This window comes from Pelophylax lessonae, assembly GCF_965119305.1.
Source record: "Pelophylax lessonae genome assembly, chromosome: 5".
Lineage (NCBI taxonomy): Eukaryota > Metazoa > Chordata > Amphibia > Anura > Ranidae > Pelophylax > Pelophylax lessonae.
In genome coordinates this window covers 464,889,139-464,902,672 of record NC_138772.1, presented here as the reverse complement: position 1 = coordinate 464,902,672, position 13,534 = coordinate 464,889,139, and the positions used below count along the sequence as shown (strand labels likewise).

The 13,534-nt window shown below is 43.1% G+C and overlaps 1 protein-coding gene across 1 annotated transcript in view; it reads right to left on the bottom strand.

The window, feature by feature from the left end:
- Positions 1 to 13,534, bottom strand: part of LOC309556880 (solute carrier family 7 member 13-like) — a gene marked incomplete at its 3' end in the record, with an annotated part of 38,428 nt that overhangs the window by 23,315 nt on the left and 1,579 nt on the right. The gene's annotated exons all lie outside the window — the stretch shown is intronic.

Here is a 13,534-nt window from a genome sequence, read left to right as displayed (position 1 = left end):
TCAGAGGTATCCTCCTGGGGATCTGGTGTATATTGCACTTGGACCTTTACAGATCAATGTGTGGGTGGGGCTTAACATGCCTAATGGGTACACTAGAAACCATGTTCGCTAATGTCTGTACTCACAGGCAAAGGCCGCTTTTGTGTGAAGTCAGTATTAAGGCGGCGCTCTAGATTAGAAGTGAGCATGTTCTCCTTTACACAGTTAAATCCTTGTGTACAATGTAGTGAATCACACTCTCCTAACTGTACGTAGATTTCATTCACCTGGTGCAGAACATTCGAGTGGATACCGCAGAGCCTTAATCCTGCTCCTCCAGCCTAGCTATCGGGACACCTCACTAACGGTGACCACTCGAGACTTCTCACTAGTGTTAGCAATTAACTGTCTCTACATGTCTCTGAGCTTCTGTCTTCCCAAGGATCCTCTTCTCTTCCTCTTCCCCGTGACATACAAGCTAGATCCATAGGGGCTCCATGCTGCAATGTCGGTCCCATGTATGTGGCACCGATCACTGGGGAGTGGATTAAGCACAGAAACCCCCTTACAACCAGATCTCTACGTTATCCTTGCCATTCCACCACTGGCTGGCAGCGATAGCACCCCACGCTCCTCCAGTTATTCTTGGAAACGGCAATGCCTTTTACTTTTCAGACTTCACCACTTACTAACCCTGGTAAGGGTTCTCCCCTGAAAGTCTCCTCATCCCCTGTTACAAGCCCTCTTCTTTTATACGCCTTACATGTACCCCTTTTCCCAGGAACTTCAGACCAGGTATTCTCTTGAATAAACGTGAAATTTACAGAAGTTGATGTAATTTACAGGCACATTGTCCTTTGGAACATAATCACAATTCCTGCTAGCTCAGTCTACCCAGCTCATACTTTAGTGCAAGTAGACTTCATAGAGCAAAGTGAATCCACTTCCCAGGGCCTCGTGCGAGGGGGATGCACTGTGAATCCTTTTTAAGTAGTAATGTATCCTGAGTGGACGTGACTTGATAAAGGATGCCACACCTCTGAAACGCATCAACATGGCAACTGTCTGACATCTTCTCTCCTCCTGCCTCCTCCTGTTATTGGTTTGCTGTGATGGAGTGCGGCGCCAGCTAGACCGTGCACATGCGCACTAGACTATGTATGTTGTGTTTGTGTCAAAGCTGAAGACTTTCTGTCCGTATCTGTGCAGCCAGTCCGTGAGTTTGCGGTTTTCCTCCCCATTGGGGTCTCACAGTGGTGACCCAGGAGTGCAGGCAGATAGTACATTTATGTACTGAACTTATCATCTGTTAACTGGGAATACAATAGTTGGAGTGTTTTTATTGAATTTAACATTAAAGCAGTATTACACTACAGATGTTTCCTCTCTTATATGAACAGTAAGTAAGCTATTCCAAGCTCTACTTAGACGAATAGTGCTTTGGGTATATAAAAGCAAGCTGTAAACAGCAGTCCTAAAAAGAAACATTTCTGTCTGACTTTTTGTTGAGTCATAGGTCAGGCAGGTAAAAAAAAAAGATTAGTCATAAAGCACAGTGAGATAATCAGTAATTGCAATCCTCTGAACAGATAAAACCAAAATACCTTGAGTGGTTGCTTTTTATTAAATTAAAAGCCCATGGAAAAAATAATATTTTTTACTGAACTGTCTGCTTTTATATTTCCTAGAAAATGATGGATACCATGAAACTTTACATGAATTCCTCTATGAGCAGGAGTCATTGCCTGCAGGCAGTGGTGGAACGAGCAGGGTCCCAAAGGTGGCACTTGCAACCGGGCCTTGGTGTCCTGTCACTGTGGGGGGACCCCAAGCCCCGCCATCTCCCCCTACACCTGTCAGTTCACTATGCAGGGGGGGGGGGGTTAGTGGCAGCTCTGTGGTGCCCATGGCATCTCCCTCCAGCTAGCAGTTCACTTTGCTCTATACAGTGGAGGGGGGGTTGGGCCTCTGACACAGGTAAGTATTGGCTTCAATGCACAAGCAGAGCGACTCACTTGTGTACTGGATCCCCCTCTACTCTCCACTGTATAGAGTGAAGTGAACTGCTAGCCAGAGGGAGATGCCACAGGCACCACAGAGCTGCTGATCCCCCCCCCCTCTCCCCCCCTCTACCCCCTCTACTGCATAGTGCACTGCCAGCCAGAGGTGCAGGGGGAGATGCCGCAGGCACCACAGAGAACAATGTGCAGGTTAGTGACTATGGGGTGACCTGACTGTACTGGAAGTACACTGTTGTGGGTCACCTGACTGTAAATTCCCCCCCCCTAATTAAGATACGCTCTCTGCCTACAATGGCTGGCTGAACACATTAAAAAAAAGGTATCCCTGACATTTTTGGAAAGGTTGGCAAATGCAGGAAGGGGTCAGGGGGGCCTTTATGGTTTCTGGCACTGGGGCCCTGAAGGTTCTAGTTATGCCTCTGCATGCAGGAGTTATTCAGACACTGCCACACTAGACTGGAGATTGAAATAGGGAACAGGGAGTAAAAAACAGGAATCAAGGAACAGACAAGGATCATAGCTAGGGATGACTGAACTGGGCAAAGTTCAGTTCAAAGGAGGGAGGTGGTAACCCCCTCCCCCTCATATGGGCTAACTGGTTTAGTGCGCATGGCAACTTTTAAGTACCATAGTTTGGTGCTGGTCCACGAGCGTGCACAATTTTAAAGTGTGACATGTTAGGTATCTATTTACTCAGTGTAACATCATCTTTAATATTTTACTAAACAATAGGGTATTATAACATATATACTGTATATATATATTAGGGATCGACCGATTTTGGGCTGATGTGGAGTATCGAGGGCTGATGTGGAGTTTCCCCGATATATCGGAATTGGCTTTTGATTTACCGATATTGCCGATATTTCGGGAAAGTGCATGTCTGGGGTGATACCTGCAGCTAGAGGAATCACCTCGGTACCGGTGTCCATAGCCGACGGTCGGCTGTCTTGTAATTACAACCGATGCAGCTGAGAAGCCGCTCCACTGTCATTCCAAGGAGTGGGAGGGGACGTCCCCCCTCCCGCTGCCTTCTGCGGCTCGCCCGGGTCTCCTGTCCCATCGGGAGACACATCCGGGTACTGGTGGCGGCGAATTAAAAATCTTTCAGCATTCAAAACAGCCATACTTGGCGTTTTGAATGCTTTAAGTGGAGAGGAGAGGTTTGGGGTCTTTTAGACCCCCAGATCCCTCCACCACAGTACCTGTAGACATTAAAAAAAAAAAATGTTTTAATGTCCGAAAATATCGGCAGATATCGGCCGATAGCCAAACTTGGTGATTTGAATGCTTTTCGGTGCCGAGGATGGGTTAGTGATCGACTGAAATAGTTTTTTTAATGCCGATACCAATATTTTGGTCATCGGATATCGGTATCGGCCAATATTGGCCGAAAATTTCAGACATTAAAAAAATGTTATTTTTTAATTTTTAGGTACTTCTTGTGGAAGGCCCCAAACCCCTCCTCGGCACCGAAAAGCATTCAAATCGCCAAGTTTGGCTGTTTTGAATGCTGTCAGTCTTTGAATTCATGACATCACTTCCGGGTTTTTTACATGGAGACCCGTGTCTTCTCTTCGGTGGCGGCGGTGAAGGTAGGATGCCCGGGTCTCCTACCTAGGCGAGCCACGGAAGGGGGGGACGTCTCCTCCAGCTCCTTGTAATGACAGCCGAGCGGCTTTTTAGCCGCATCGGTTGTCATTACAAGTCAGCCGATCGTCGGCTATGGACACCGGTACCGGGGTGATGCCTCTAGCTGCAGGCATCACCCCGGTACATGCACTTTCCCTAAATATCGGCAATATCGCTAACCTCAGGGGTCGATTCCGATATATCGCGGAAAGTGCATATCGACCCCCGATATATCGGTGTTGCCGATAATCGGTCGATCTCTAATATATACACACACACTGAACGAAATTATAAACGCAACACTTTTGTTTTTGCTCCTATTTTTCATGAGCTTAACTCAAAGATCTAAGACTTTTTCTATGTACACAAAAGGCCTATTTCTTTAAAATTTTGTTCGCAAATCTGCCTAAATCTGTGTTAGTGAGCACTTCTCCTTTGCCGAGATAATCCATCCACGTCACAGGTGTAGCATATCAAGATGCTGATTAGACAGCATGATTATTGCACAGGTTTGCCTTAGGCTGGCCGCAATATAGGCCATTCTAAAATGTGCAGTTTTACTCTATTGAGGGGGGGCCTGGTGTGACCACCATTTGCCTCACGCAGTACAACACATCTCCTTTGCATAGAGTTGATCACATTGGCGGATGGTGCTCCATCAGTCGGGGGGGGGGGGGGGGAGGCACACGGACCTGACCATGGTCCCTCCCCGTCACTCCAGCACGCACCATACCCACTCCCCCCGGTCGCCGGCTCATTAACCCTCTGCTGCCCCCAGGACTGACTTGTGGAGGCGGTGGCGGCTTTCCCCCTCAGTCTCCTCCATGTCCCCCATCTGTCGGTCAGACTTCACCTGCATTTCCTAGGCATTATGTTGGCTGTCTCCTCCTTCCTCCTTTCTTTGCCAATAGGATGGCTTCTTCTTTCAGCCAATCGGGAAACGGGTCTCAGAACTCACTCCATGATTGGCCAGGAGGAGAATCAGAGTGCCAATAGCCAATATTAATTCGCTATTGTTACACAACTAGGTGGGCTCAGGGTGCATTGTTGCAGCAGCTGTCTGGGTGGCTGGTCTCAGGTGACCTTGGAGGTGAAGATGCTGGATGTGGAGGTCCTGTGCTGGTGCGGTTACATGTGGTCTGCGGTTGTGAGGCTGGTTGGATGTACTGCCAAATTCTCTGAAACGGAGACAGCTTATGGTAGAGAAAGGAACATTCAACTCACAGGCAACAGCTTTGGTGGACCTTCCTGCAGTCAGCATGCCACTTCCACGCTCCTTTGTGACTTGCGACATCGTTGGCATTGTGCTGTACATTTTAGAGAAGTGCTCACTAACACAGATTTAGCCAGATATGTGAACAATATTTAAGAGAAATAGGCCTTTTGTCTTAGATCTTTGAGTTCAGCTCATGAAAAATGGGGGCAAAAACAAAAGTGTCGCGTTTATAATTTTGTTTAGTGTACTATATATATATATATATATATATACCTGTGTGTGTGTGTATGTGTGTGTGTGTGTGTGTGTGTGTGTGTGTGTGTGTGTGTATATATATATATATATATATATATATATATATATATATATATATACTATATATATATATATATATCTATATGCAGCAATGAGAGAAACATAAAAGGCAAAAACCAGAATGCATTTGGTAAACAAATATATATATATATAAATCCTGTATAATAATAATATATATATGGTATATTGTGAGGAATTAGCTCAGTAGTGGGTTGTGCGTGACTCCGTGGATGAGTCGCAGCAGGGAGAAAAAGGCACAACAACAAGACAGCAGGATCTTGGTGAAACACAAGTGTGGTTTATTTGCAAATCTTCTGTTCACAAAGTGCAGGTATCGAAAAGCAAAACTAAACAAAAACAGAATATACACCCTTGCCACATTGGGCGACTAACTACAAACACAGGAAGCTAACTACTTGTCCTGGAACAGCTTACTGCTGCCCAGACACTTGACTTTTATACAGAATTAATGAGAGCCCATAGTCACACAGACTTAATTACATCATACTAGCAAATGGCTGCTCCTCAGTCTGTCCTGCACAGAAATATGGTTCCAGGGTGGGGCTAGGGTTGCCATCCCATCCCTCTAAACTGAACACATATGAATTACAAAGGTTCTGAGGCTAATTTAATGAAGATAAGGCACCAAGTGAGTTTAATTACCATCTTAACCACTTCCATACCGCGCCATAGTAAAATGACGGCGGCAGGAATCCTTTCTCGATCCGGGCGGACGTCACATGACGGCGCCCAGATCTCCCCGCTACTGCGCGCCCCCGGCGATCGGGGGTGAGGCTCGTCCCTTGGACTGAGCCCAACCCCGATCACGGTAAACAGCCAATGAAATTGGCTGTTTACCACGTGATCGACTGTGTCAATCACAGCCGATCACATGAGCGGCTCCAGCACGAGCCGCTAGTTCCCTTCTCAATGCACGCCCCCCGGGGGCGCGCAGCGCGCCAATCGGGGACGAGGCTCGTCCCTCGGACAGAGCCCATCCCCGATCTAGGTAAAGAGCCAATCACAGCTGGTCACAAATGTCAACAGAGAACACGGTAACTAGCTGTCACTGTGTTTTCCTCCTTACACACTGATCCTGTGTGAGGAGGAGATTGTGGTAACAGCTAGTTACCAAGTACAGTGCACCCCAAACACACTGATTGCCCCCCCCCAATAAAGAGCACCTGTCACTAGCCCATCAAAGCACCTGTCACTAGCCCATCAAAGTACCCGAGTACCTGTCACTAGCCCATCAAAGTACCCGAGTACCTGTCACAGGCCCATCAGGTACTCTGATGACAGGTACTTGGGTACTCTGATGGGTAGGTGACAGGTACTCGGGTACTCTGATGGGTAGGTGACAGGTACTTGGGTACTCTGATGGGATACAGAAAGGTACTCGGGTACTCTGATGGGCTGGTGACAGGTATTCGGGTACTCTGATGACGGGTACTCGAGTACTCTGATGATGGGTATTCGGGTACTCTGATGATGGGTATTCGGGTACTCTGATGACGGGTATTCGGGTACTCTGATGATAGGTATTCGGGTACTCTGATGACGGGTATTCAGGTACTCTGATGACGGGTACTCGGGTACTTTGATGAAGGGTACTTGGGTACTCTGATGACAGGTACTCGGGTACTCTGATGACAGGTACTCGGGTACTTTGAGTACCTGTCACCGGAGTACCCGAGTACCCGTCATCGGAGTACCCGAGTACCCGTCATCGGAGTACCCGAGTACCTGTCACTTACCCAACAGAGTACCCGACTATCTGTCACCTACCCATCAGAGTACCCGAGTACCTTCCACCTGCTCATCAGAGTACCTCACACCTGAAGTACCTGAGTACTTGCCACCTGCTCATCAGTACCCATCACTACTCATCAGTACTCATCAGTACCTATCACCTATCAGTATCAGTACTGATCATCCGTACCCATCAGTACAGTATCAGTATCACCTGTCAGTATCAGTACTACTCATCAGTACCTATCACCTGCCTGTCACCTGCCCATAAGAGTACCCGAGTACCTGTCACCTGCCTATCGGAGTACTCGAGTACCTGCCACTTGCTCATCAGTACCAGAGTACCTGTCACCTGCCCAGCAAAGTACCCGAGTACTGTCACCCTTCATACAGCCACCATGTCTAAGTCCAAAAAGGTTTATATAAGTCCTCCGTTTAAACCTAAATACCGGTGTTATGGCAGATAGCTGCCATAACCCTGGTATTTTTTTAAACGGTGGATGGTTGGCTTTCCGATAAGGGTGGTCCCAGCGGCGGATTCGCCGCGGGATCACCCTTCCGGGGTGGCGGAAGAGGTGCCCCCCCCTCCCGCCGCATTCGGGTCCTATCCGGTCCCGGATCCTCACAGACAGGATGTCGAGTGAGGGCAAGCTTGCCCTCACTCGACTCTATGGTCTTATAGGACCGGAGCTACGGCAAACGTCGTTGCCTAGCAACCAGTTTAAAGGTCCCTTTTTTTTTTTTCATTTTATTAAATTTTTTTTTATTTTTTTTTTTTTATTTTTTCTATCTTTTAGTGTACTTGTGAGATCTGAGGACTTTTTGACCCCAGATCTCACAAAAAAGAGGTCCTGTCGTGCCTTTTTCTATTACAAGTAATGTTTACATTTCTTGTAATAGAAATAAAAATGATCAATTTTTTTTTTTTAAAAAACAGTGTAAAAATAAAAAATAATAAATAAAATAAATAGTAAAAAAAAAAAAAAAAAAATTAACGCGCCCTGTCCCCGTGAGCTCGCGCGCAGAAGCGAACGCATATGGAAACCCCGCCCACATATGTAAACAGTGTTCAAACTACACATGTGAGGTATCATCGCGATCGTTAGAGCAAGAGCAATAACTTGAGCCCTAGACCTCCTCTGTAACTCTAAGATAGCAACCTGTAGACATTTTTAAAGTGTTGCCTATGGGGATTTTTAAGTACCAAAGTTTGTCACCATTCTGTGAGTGTGCGCAATTTTGAAGCATGACATGTTGGGTATCTTTTTACTCGGCGTAACATTATCTTTCACATTATGGAAAACAATTGGGCTAACTTTACTGGTTTCTTATTTTTTAATTCAAAAAAGTTAATTTTTTCCAAAAAAATTGCGTTTGGAAGACCGCTGCACAAATACGGTGTGATAAAAAATATTGCAATAATCTCCATTTTATTCTCTAGGGTCTCTGCTAAAAAAAAATATATAATGTTTTGGGGTTCTAAGTAGTTTTCTTGCAAAAACAACTGATTTTAGCTTGTAAACACCAAATGTCAAAAATAGGCCTAGGCAAGTGGCTAGGATGCATGATGGTTCTCCTTGTATGTTAGGCCCCTCTATATGGCTAGGCGGTGAAAAAGTCTCACACATGTGGTATTGCCATACTCAGGAGGAGTGGCAGAATGTATTTTGGGGTGTCATTTTTGCTATGTACATGCTATGTGTTAGGAATATCCTATACATTGACAACTTTGTGTAAAAAAAAAAAAGTTTTTATTTTTTTCCCACATTTTCCAAAAACTTGTGGAAAAAAATGACATGTTCAAAGGACCCATAATGCCTCATAGAATATACGTTGGAGTGTTTGCTTTCCAAAATGGGGTCATTTTGTGGACTTTTCCATTGTATTGGTGCTCTAGGGCCTTGAAAAGTGTGATAGGTAGTAAGAAAGTTTTATGTGTATTTATGCTCCTAAAATGCCTTATGGTGCTACTTGGACGTGGAGTCTCTTTTTGTGGCCAGGCTGTGTAAAGGTCTCACACATGTGGTATCACCATACTCAGAAGGAGTAGAAGAATTAATTTTGGGGTGTCATTTTTGCTGTGTACATGCTATGTATTAGAAATAGCTTATAAATTGACAACGTTTTGGGAAAAAAAAAGAAAAAAAATGTTTTCTTCATTTTCCCAAGAATTGTGGGAAAAAATTATAACTTCAAAAAATTCACCATGCCTCTTACTAAATACATTGGACTGTCTACTTTACAAAAATTGGTCATTTGGGGGGTATTTGTACTGTCCTGACATTTCAGGGCCTCAAGAAAGGAGATAGGCCATCAGTACATCTGGTGTGATCAATTTTCAGTAATTGGTACTATAGCTTCTAGACTCAATAACTTTCACACAGACTAAATAATATACACTAATTTGGGTTAATGTTACCAGAGATATGTAGCATTATAAATTTTGGCCCAAATGTATGAAGAAAAATTAATTTTTTGCAAAATTTTATAATAGAAACTAAAAAAAAGCGTTTGTTTTTCCAAATTTTTGCTCTTTTTTTGCTTATATCACGAAAAAAAAACCTCCCAGTTGTGATCAAATACCACCAAAAGAAAGCTCTATTTGTGTGAAAAAAATGATAAAAATGTTGTTTGGTTACAGTGTAGCATGACTGAGCAATTGTCATTCAAAGTGTGAGAGTGCTGAAAGCTGAAAATTGGTCTGGACAGGAAGGGGGTTTAACTGCTCTGTATGGAAGCCGTTAATCAGCCACAGAACCTGTGTAATTAAAGAGGAAGTAAAGTCTGGGGATATCTGCTACTCCAACACTGCAGCTAACTGACTTGAAAGCAGCCTCTTACACCATGTGTGTCTTCCACCATGTCTTCTCAGTGACTACCCCTAGCCCAAGATAGTCCTTCCTTTTTCTTTCACAAGAGCCCTTGTAATGCTGAGGTCTGCAGTTCCAAGACCAATCAATAGTACAACTGCAGGCTCCCTGTGAACTACATTCCTCGCAAGTCATAGTTCCTCTCAGCAGGCTCTGTCCTTCCCACAATCCACAACAGCTTAGGTTCCTCTTTCCCTGAGAAATGGATGGGATTTCCTCAAGCTCACTCACTGGCTGCATATAGTTTTGCATACATATCAGCTCACTCAAAACGACTGGCCACTATTTTGAAAACACTCCATAGCCAAAGATTGTTCGAGCCGGTCCACACTAGCGCGACTTGTCAGCCTGACAAGTCACGCTCCCTCGCGGTCCATTGACCGCTACAGGACCCGTTCTAATAGGAGCGACACAAGTCGCTACGACTTAGAAAAAGGGTCCTGTAGGGGCGACCTCGGAGCGACTTGCATAGACTTCCATTATGTGAAGTCCATGCAAGTCGCTCCGAAGTTGTGGTGCATGGGAATACACAAGTCGCCCCCGAAGTAGTACAGAGTCGTGTCGCCCCAGTGTGAACCGACTCTAACGTCACAGGTAAGTAGCAAAGCTTCCAAACAGTGAAAACATTTGTAACTGTTTGCCAACCTAGCTACACAAATTCACAGTTTCTATAATTTACTATGGGTTTGATGAATGGCCCACAAATCGAACCCAGTCTCATTCACTCATCATTACTCAGGAAATACACATGCAATTATGTTATATTAATAGGACAAATCACAGAATAAAATCTACACTCTTTATCAACAATACCTTGAGTTAAAGCCAAAATTGATCAAACTTTTTCTCTTTTGTCTTGCTACATTTATCTTTTTGGTTTGCACAGAAAGCAAAATATTACTAGTAAAGAAAAGGTATTGTGAATCAATAGGCCTACAGCGGAAATATACTGATCCATACAGGGGGTAAAGGTGCAAAGGGATATGGTTTAGCCCCACTGGTACTGATCATATTGTTTATAAATAATTTAATTAATAAAACAATCCATAAATAAAACATAAGTCCATATGCAGGCTCCTTTAAGATGGCAGCTCAGTGTGCAAGCGAGAAGAAACTTGTGGGTAGCTGGGAAGGAAACACAAGCTCCATACTAAGTGCAGCACATGAAGTTTAATAAAATCTCTGTGCAAATGTACTCAATGTCAAGCCAAAAAGCGGGCATTGGAACAGCGCTGCAAGATGTCCCTGTCAGCAGAGCGATGTCAGGATGGCCTCAGCGGTTAAGCCTAGGGGGGATGCAGCCATTGAAGAAGAAGCGAATGCTCTGTAAACGCATCCCCTAGGAGTGACGTCAGGACCAGCCGTGTGAGTGCCCCGCAGTTCCAGGAAGTGCCAGCATCCACTGACTGCATCCCCCCGAGGCTTAGCCACTGAGGCCATCCCGACATCGCTCTGCTGACAAGGACATCTTGCAGCGCTGTTCCACTTTACATTGACATTGTGAGTACATTTTCACAGAGATTTTATTAAACTTTATCCCCCCCTGAGCAGTACAGTATCACTATGAGTGAAGCTAAACCTAGCTATATTCCCTGACCACAAGTACAGAGGTGACCATAGTAGTACATTGTACAAAATACAATATCCGGTACATACTCATGTATGTGGTATCACTATACTCGAGAGGAGTAGCGGAATGTGTTTTGGGGTGTAATTCTAAGTATGCCCTTACTGTGTGTGAGAAATATCTTATCAAAGTGACAAATTTGTGTAAAATAAATAAATAAACAATTAATTTTAATTTTCTTTCTGCATTTTACAAAAAATTGTGGCAAAAAATGAAATGCTCAAAAGACTTATCGTGCCTCTTGGAAAATACCTTGGGGCGTTTGCTTTACATAATGTGGTCATTTGGTGTTTGCACTGTTCTGGTGCTCCAGGGCCTCCAAAAAACGTAATAGGTAGTCAGGAAATTAGATGTGTTATTTATGTCTTTAAAACGTCTAAAGGTGCTCTATGGATTTTGGGCCCCTTTATGGGTCTAGGCTGTGAAAAAATCTCATATAAGTGGTATAGCCTTATTTGGGAAGCGTAGCAGAATGTGTTTTGGGGTGTAATGCCTGTGCTGCGTGTTAGAAATGTATTAATTGACAACTTTGTAAAAATTACATTTTAATTTTCTTTCCTGCATTTTCCAAAATCTTGTGCCAAATAATGATGTTTTTCAAAGACTCTATGCTTTTCAAAAAATATCTTGGGGTGTTTGCTTTCCCAATTGTGGTCATTTTGTGGGTTTCTCCTGTTCTGGCACTTTAGGAACTCAAGAAATATGATATGTACTGTAGTTAGGAAATTAGACACATAATTTATGCTCCTTGAATATGAAAAGGTGCTTCTTGGATTTTGGGCATCTCTATGTAGCTAGGCTGTGAAAAAGTCATGTAGTATCCCTTTACTTGGGAGGAGAAGCAGAATGTGTTTTGGGGTGTAACTGAAAGTATATCTACTGTATGCTGTGTGTGAGAAACAACTTGACAACAACAAAAAACATTTTATTTAATTTCTACTAAATATTCTAGACTTTCTACTTTTCAAAATGGGGTGATTTTGGGAGTATATGTACTGTCCTGCTATTTTTGTCAGAAGGACTGATTAATTTTCAAACACATATACCATCGTTTGTAGACTCTATAGCTTTCACACAGACTAAATATTATACACAGATTTGTTTTTTGTTTTTTTGTTTTTTTTCACCAAAGAAATCTAGCACATTACATTTTGGCTCAAATGTATGAAGAAAGATTATTTATTTGTAAAATTTTATAACAAAAACTAAGAAAAACATTTTATTTCAAAATGTTTTCCTTTATATATAGCAAAGAAAAAAAAGATCAGTGGTGATTAACCACTTCAGTTCCGGAAGGTTTACCCCCCTTCATGACCAGGCCATTTTTTGTGATACGGCACTGCATTAATTTATCTGACAGTACCCAAATTAAATTGATGTACTTTTTCCCCACAAATAGAGCTTTCTTTTGGTGGTATTTGATCACCTCTGTGGTTTTTATTTTTTTTTGCGCTATAAACAAAAAATGGCTTGACAAAACAATATTTTTTACTTCCTGCTATAAAACATATCCAAAAACAATGTGAAATAAAACAGCGGACAAATCGGACACTAAGTAACACTTTTTTTGATACTTTTGTGGGGACCAGTGACACTAATATAGTGATCAGTGCTAAATAATATGCACTGTCACTGTACTAATGACACTGGCTGGGAAGGTGTTAACATCAGGGGCGATCAAAGGGTTAAATGTGTGCCTAAAATGTGCTTGGTTATTTTGGGGGAGGTGCTTGTACTCAGGGCTGCTGTTAGAAATCACAGGGCCCCGTACAGGCTACCTGGCAGCCCCCCCCCCCCCAAAAAAAATTTATCAAGACAATATTGTCACTAAAAATACACTAAAATCATTATTGGCGGATGAAAACATAACAGAGAACCTGTGTGAATTAGCCCTTTTTAATTGTTTTTTACATTTTTTTTTAAGGAAAAAGGATAAAATGTATACTTTTTTTTCTCAAATGTTTAACATTTTTACCATTGTTTTATATTACAGTTTTTAAAAATTATTTATTACAATGTTTAATTATTTTTTTTACAATTCGTTATTTTTTAACAGTTTTTAAAACTCAATGTCAATTAGATGAGTTAGAAATCAGTTAAAGTGATTGTAGGGGATCAAATA